Source organism: Castor canadensis, chromosome 2 (genome assembly GCF_047511655.1).
Source record: "Castor canadensis chromosome 2, mCasCan1.hap1v2, whole genome shotgun sequence".
Taxonomy (NCBI): Eukaryota; Metazoa; Chordata; class Mammalia; order Rodentia; family Castoridae; genus Castor; species Castor canadensis.
In genome coordinates, this window is record NC_133387.1 from 7595477 (window position 1) to 7601597 (window position 6121).

Sequence of the window (6121 nt, forward strand, 5' to 3'; positions counted from 1 at the left end):
AGGAGGATTCTCAGAGCTTATTCTGATCTAGACAGACCTTAAACTTTATGACAAGACAGAGCAGATTAACTTAACGGCCAAAAGTAGAGAGAAGAGTATTTGCTTCAGTGATTAAAAGAAGTAAAGAAGCCAGGCACCAGTGGCTCACACTTGTAATCCCAGCTACTCAGGAGGCAAAGATCAGGAGGATTGCAGTTCAAAGCCAGCCTCAGCAAAGAGTTTGCAAGACCCTATCTCAAAAAAACCCTTTACAAAAAAGGGCTGGTGGAGTGGCTCAAGGTGTAAGCCCTGAGTTCCAGCCCCAATACTGAAAAAAAGAAAAGAAGTAAAGAAGTAGGGAGCACCTGGATTTGAACCAGGGACCTCTTGATCTACAGTCAAATGCTCTATCCCTGAGGCATACCCCCAAGCCTGTCTCTAAGCCCTGACTGTACCTATTGAATTAAAAAATCATCACATCTTCACATGGCTTGCCACACCCAGACACCAATGATGGTGTCCTAACCATCGTGTTGGCTCCTTATGCAGCTGAGAGATAAATTATTGCTGGAACCTCACTGCCTGCTGTCCACCTCCACTCTCACATGGTCACTGAATCAAGTCACTTGTTGATCCTGACAGTCACATCTGTCTTCTGCCAACATTCTTGAATCTCCAAAACTGATTGCTTCTGTGCAAAATTAAGCCCTTCCTGCTAGACTGTGCTCCTTCTCATCCACAGTAGGACCTCCACAATTCACCAGGCTCCCTGCCCTCGCTGCTGTGGCCTGTCATGGTAGCCCCTTTTTTGAGGACCAACAGGGGAGGCTGCTCTTGAACTAGAGATTTATCCCTGTTCTAAGGTCTGCACCCCAACATCGGGTCCCATGGGGTGCCCTTTCCCTTGCACCCTGCAGGGACTCACACCTCTTACCCAGGTGACCTGCAGTCAGCTCTGCTCCCTCAGGCCACCTCTATCAACCCTGTTTGGAGGGAGCACAGGCAGATGGAACTACCATGGATTCTGGCCCACAGGGGACCTGAGTCATTGTGTGAAAACTAAAGGGGTGCCTAGCAGTGAGGTGAGCATTTTCTAATAACAATAACTTGAGGCCCTGGAGTCAGAGAGAACTAGGTTTGAATCAAGACCTGAGTTTAAATCATGGTTTTACTACTTACTAACTAGGATCCTAAGAGAGTCACTTAACCTCATTGACCCTCTGTTACCAGATTTTTTTTTTGCAGTGCTGGGGATCAAACCCAGGGCTTTGTGCTAGGCAACTGCTCTGCTACCAACCTACACCCAAGCCCCATTTTCAGATCTTTTAGCTTGGGAATAGCAATAGTACCTGTTCCTTATGTGTTTGTGGTTATTAAATAAAAAAGGACACCTAAAAGTGCCTGGAAGAAAGTAAACAGTCACTCATAAACCCTAGCTCTCAGCACTGCTAAGAGTGTTATAATAAAAAAAAGCATTGATAAATTCCATCACAGCACTCCTTAAAATGGTAAAGAATTAGAAACAACCAAAATATCCAACAGTGTGAGCCCAGGCCTCTTCCACCTCCAGAGGGAAGTTACTCCCCTGGCCTTGGAGGACTCCCCGCAGTAGGCCCTTCTGCACTGAACCCGTCATTGTTGGTTATGTTTAGCACACGTAGCACTGCCTGCGTGGAAACCCCGTCCCACTGCTTCATCCCCGGGCCCCCTGGGCCCTCATACCTACCTCCATCACTGCACCCATCACTCACACCCATAGTCACCATAGGGTCTTTCAGTAGAGAGGGTTTATGTCCCTGTCCCTGCAGTGGCCAGATCCATGCTAAGAAGTGAGGCAGGCTGGCTCTGCAATAATTCTCTGAGTCCTGTCCAATAATCTCACACATGGTCACACCCGGGCCTTAGACTGAGAGGACTTTGACCGTTCAAGGGGGAGGACCATTGAGTCTGATGGAGCTGCACGTGCAGCTTACAAAAGTATGACAGGTCAAGTTAAAAAGGGAGAGAGAATTGGCCTCTGGCACTGTCAACATATCAAGCAAGTATGAGTCACCAATGACTTGATAAACACTATTTCCATGGACCAGGTAAAATGCAAGCTGAATTGGAGCGGGAGTAAGGCAGCAGTCAGTGATTACAGACATTTCTTTTGAACAGTTTTGCTGGAAAAGGGGAGCACAAAAGTGGGCAGAAACTGGAGCAGTCATGGGATCAAGAGGAACTTTTTAAGAGATGGGCACTATTAAGGCTGTGATAATAATCCTGAGAAGAGAGAGAAACATGCCAGAGAGAAAAAGGCATTGTCATCTTGGGGTCCTTGAGAAGGCATGGGGTAGGATTTAATTTAACTTACAAGTGATTGGTTGGCCTTGGGAGAGAATGAGAACTTCTTCCTAATAGGAAGGAAGGCAGAGTCAGTGAGTAAAATGGAGACTGGTTGGTTGGAATTGATGGGAAAAAGATGGAGCTGATTCTCATCTGATTGCTTGTTTTCTGAATAGTCAACATATTCAGCTACAATCGAAGATGAAAAGGAAGTATTGAGGATTTGAGAAGATCCCGGAAGAGATGAAAAAGTCATCCCAGAAATGGAGAAAGCCAATGGACAACACAGAGTAGCAGAAGATTTGGTCGCAGGTGAGTCCAGTCAGTCCCTTTGTGTGCTTCCCCCACCAACACCCTACTGCACTTTTGGACACGAGCTAAGTGCATTACTAGGTTGTAATTTCACAAGGTGAGCACAGAACAGGAAGAGAGGGCCAAACATGGGTATTTGCAAGAGAGTGATTACTGCACTGGGCCATAGAATCTAAGCTCAGTAGGCAGAGGTGACAGGACATGAAGAGACACCAGTGATGAAAAAGTGACCCAGGCAATGGAAAGAGGTCGTGATGATAAGGTCAGAGGACAGAAGGTGGAGGTCAGCTACTGCACTGCAAGCCAGATCTCAAAGGCAGGGCTAGAGGCACAGCCCAAGCAGTAGAGCACCCAGCACTATCAGAAAGGAAAGAAGGCCGGGCGCAGTGGCTCACACCTGTAATTCCAGCTACTCAGGAGGCAGAGATCAGGAGGATCTCAGCTCAAAGCCAGCCTGGGCAAACAGTTCACAAGACCCTATCTCAAAAAACCCATCACAAAAAAGGGGTGGTGGAGTGGCTCAAGGAGTAGTCCCTGAGTTCAAACCCCAGTACCACGCAAAAAAAAAAAAAAGGAAAGGAAGGAAGGAAGGAAGGTAGAAAGGAAGAAAGAGAAAGAAAGGAAGGAAAAAAACAGAAGGGAAGAAAGATCTCAAAGACAGTGGCTTTACTGATGGTCACGTGTGTGTCTCAGATTCCTACCTTATATTCCGTAGTTTTAGCTTGGGGCTGTCTGCCACCACTGGTCTAGGATCCTGCATTACTTTCCTGTGAATCTGGTACACAGTGCTTAAATCTATAAAATAAAAATAGATCCCTGATATCTGTTTTTGAGTGAAAATGAACGGGAAGTAAATTCTTTACAAACACCTGTGCTGAGGTCTCCTACCTCCTAAAGCAAGAAACGGAAAAGTTCATTTGAATGTAGTGCAGAGCAAAGGACGGAACTCAGGCCAGGTGGCTGAACTGCAGATCAAACATTCCAAGTACATCCTGAAAAGGTCAGTCTTTCTACAGGCTCTTATTCCCCAGAGCCTCCCTCTCACAACAAGACCATGCAAACCCCATGGGCCCAGCCTTTCCAGCTGCTTCAAGAAGGGCTTCCTTGTCAGAACTGGCCCTGAAGAAGAGACAGGGAGGAGCTTTGGGAAGGGGTAGAGAAGTGGGGGTGACTGTGGGGACACAGAAGAGGGGAGTGCTAGTCCATGCATTCAACAGCTATTTATTGGGCCTCTACCGTGTTCAGTGTGTGTCAGGTGCTGGGGGCCCCTAGCTGAATAAGAGTTTATCTTGGCACCCCAGAGGGCTCATGGTCCAGAGAATTGTCCCCACTGTGACATACCTGCAATGTGACCATTCTTCTAGTCTCAGGCCTCCAGGTGAAGTGTCTGCACCCAAGGCCAAAAGAGGTCTTTTGCACTTGAGCGTCACGTACGGGCCACAAAAGAGAAACTATTTTCTTGAAGTTTCTGTCAGCAGCATGGAGAAAGGGAAGATTGCAAGGGCTGTGGGACTGGACCTGCAGGTGAGGTTGAAGTAGCAAGGCTTAGCCCAGCTCAGGTCGTTGACTGAAATAGTGTAGGTCTATTCTCCCCGTTTTATCCTCCAACCCAGACATTGCCGGATCATTGTCCTGTTTTGTTTCAAGCTTCATCTGATCACATCGCTCCCTCTGGTGGACATCTGTTCATTGTTCTCACCATCTATTTCTCCAGTTCCTTAAGGTTTTCCCATTGTTTCCCCGCTATCACCACCTTTCCCTGCTACGTACTACTCCATCCCAAAAGACGGACTCCACCTGCAAGTGGAGAAAACAGGGGACACCTGGATTTGAAGCAGGGCCCTCTTGATCTGAAGTCACATGCCCTGACATTGAACTGGGCCTCAGTGTCGTGTCATCTTAAACATCATGTTGTACTAACACTAGCTGTCAGTGGCAGACATTAAATTTCAACTGGTGCAAAATAAAATATTTATTGGGCCACAGTGAAAATATCAGTGAAGAAGCGACAGCCAGGAATTCAAATGCTGTCAGATGTCTCTTGCTTCATTTTTCTCCTTTGGTTCCCTCTTAAGTCAGCTTTGATGTCTCAAAGCAGTTTCTCCAGGCAGCTGAGACCCTGCCTCCACCATTTATTAGGCTCACACTTCCACACTTCTGTTGCCAGAGACAAAAAGGCTTGAGCTGGAAAAAATCTTAGGGAAGGACTCTAGTTGGTTTGGTTAGGATTGTGCCCCACCAATGCAACTAGGGGACAAAATATGAGAGTGCTATAACCACTTCAGGAGTGAGGGTTTTTTTGTTTGGTTGGTTGGTTGGTTTGGTTTTTTTGGTGGTGCTGGCATTTGAACTCAGGAACTCACGCTTGCTGGGCAGGCACTGTACCACTTGAGCCACTGCACCAGACAGGAGTGAGGTTTTGAAGGAATATATCTGCTCCTGTCACCAGGGAAGAGTACAGGCTGAGGAGTATCCCTGAAAGGAGAGAGGGAATCCTTGACTCAACTCCCCGGTTACCCAAGGTCTGTAGGATTTTTTTGGTTTTGTTTTTTGTTTTTAGAACTGGGGCTTGAACTCAGGGCCTACACCTTGAGCCACTCCACCAGGGTCTTGCAAACTATTTGTCTGGGCTGGCTCCGAACTTTGATTCTGCTGATCTCTGCCTCCTGAGTAGGTAGGCATGAGCCATAGGCACCCAACTAAGCAAACTTTTGAGACACCCATAGTTCAGGATTTCATAAGCATGGAAACTGTGCAGAAGAAGCACAGGACCCTGTGAAGGGCCTGCATTTGGTTTCATGCTCTACTGTCTTCATCTTGAAACCCTTAATAATCTTGATCTTGCCTTTCTCTCCTCCAGGTGTGCCACTCCAGGCCAGTGACCTGGAGTCATAACTCAGCACAGCCCAGCGTGGAAAGTCCCATCTCTGTCCCAGGAGGAAATAATTTATATGCCAATGAATTGCCAGACCTGGAGAGCAGTGTTAGCAGCTTCCTAGGGTTGCTGACAACCAGGGGCCTTAAAAGAATGGAAATTTATTTTCATTATTCTGGAGGCCGGAATCCTGAAGTCAAGGTGTCAGCAGGGCCAAGCTCTCTAAAGGCTCTAGGGGAGAATCTGTTCCACATTGTTCTCTTGTAATCTGGAGTTGCTGGCAGTCACTGGTATTTCTTCACAGGTAGACATGCCACTCCAAACTCACCATCCCATGTCCTCCTGTGTGTACCTGCACCTTCTTGTGGTGTTCTCTTCTCACAAGGATAGCAGTCATATTGGATTAAGGGCTCACTCTACTTCATCTTACTTAAATCCTAATTATATTTGCAAAAACCCTATTTCGAACTTAGGTCATACCCATAGTACCAGGGGTTAGGACTTGAACATATCTTTTGAGAGACACAATTTGATCCATGACAATGGGTGAAATGCACGAGGGTCTGGATCACTGGGAGAGGGCAGACATGAGGCTGGAACAGGAGGGAATTCACTGCCATGGGTAGCCTC

General features: G+C 47.0%; 1 non-coding gene across 1 annotated transcript; it reads right to left on the minus strand.

The window, feature by feature from the left end:
- Positions 1–335: 335 nt before the first annotated feature.
- Trnay-gua (transfer RNA tyrosine (anticodon GUA)) lies at positions 336–407 on the minus strand. The gene has a single exon. It is a non-coding gene; the product is annotated as a tRNA-Tyr (tRNA).
- Between the last annotated feature and the right edge of the window lie 5714 nt (positions 408–6121).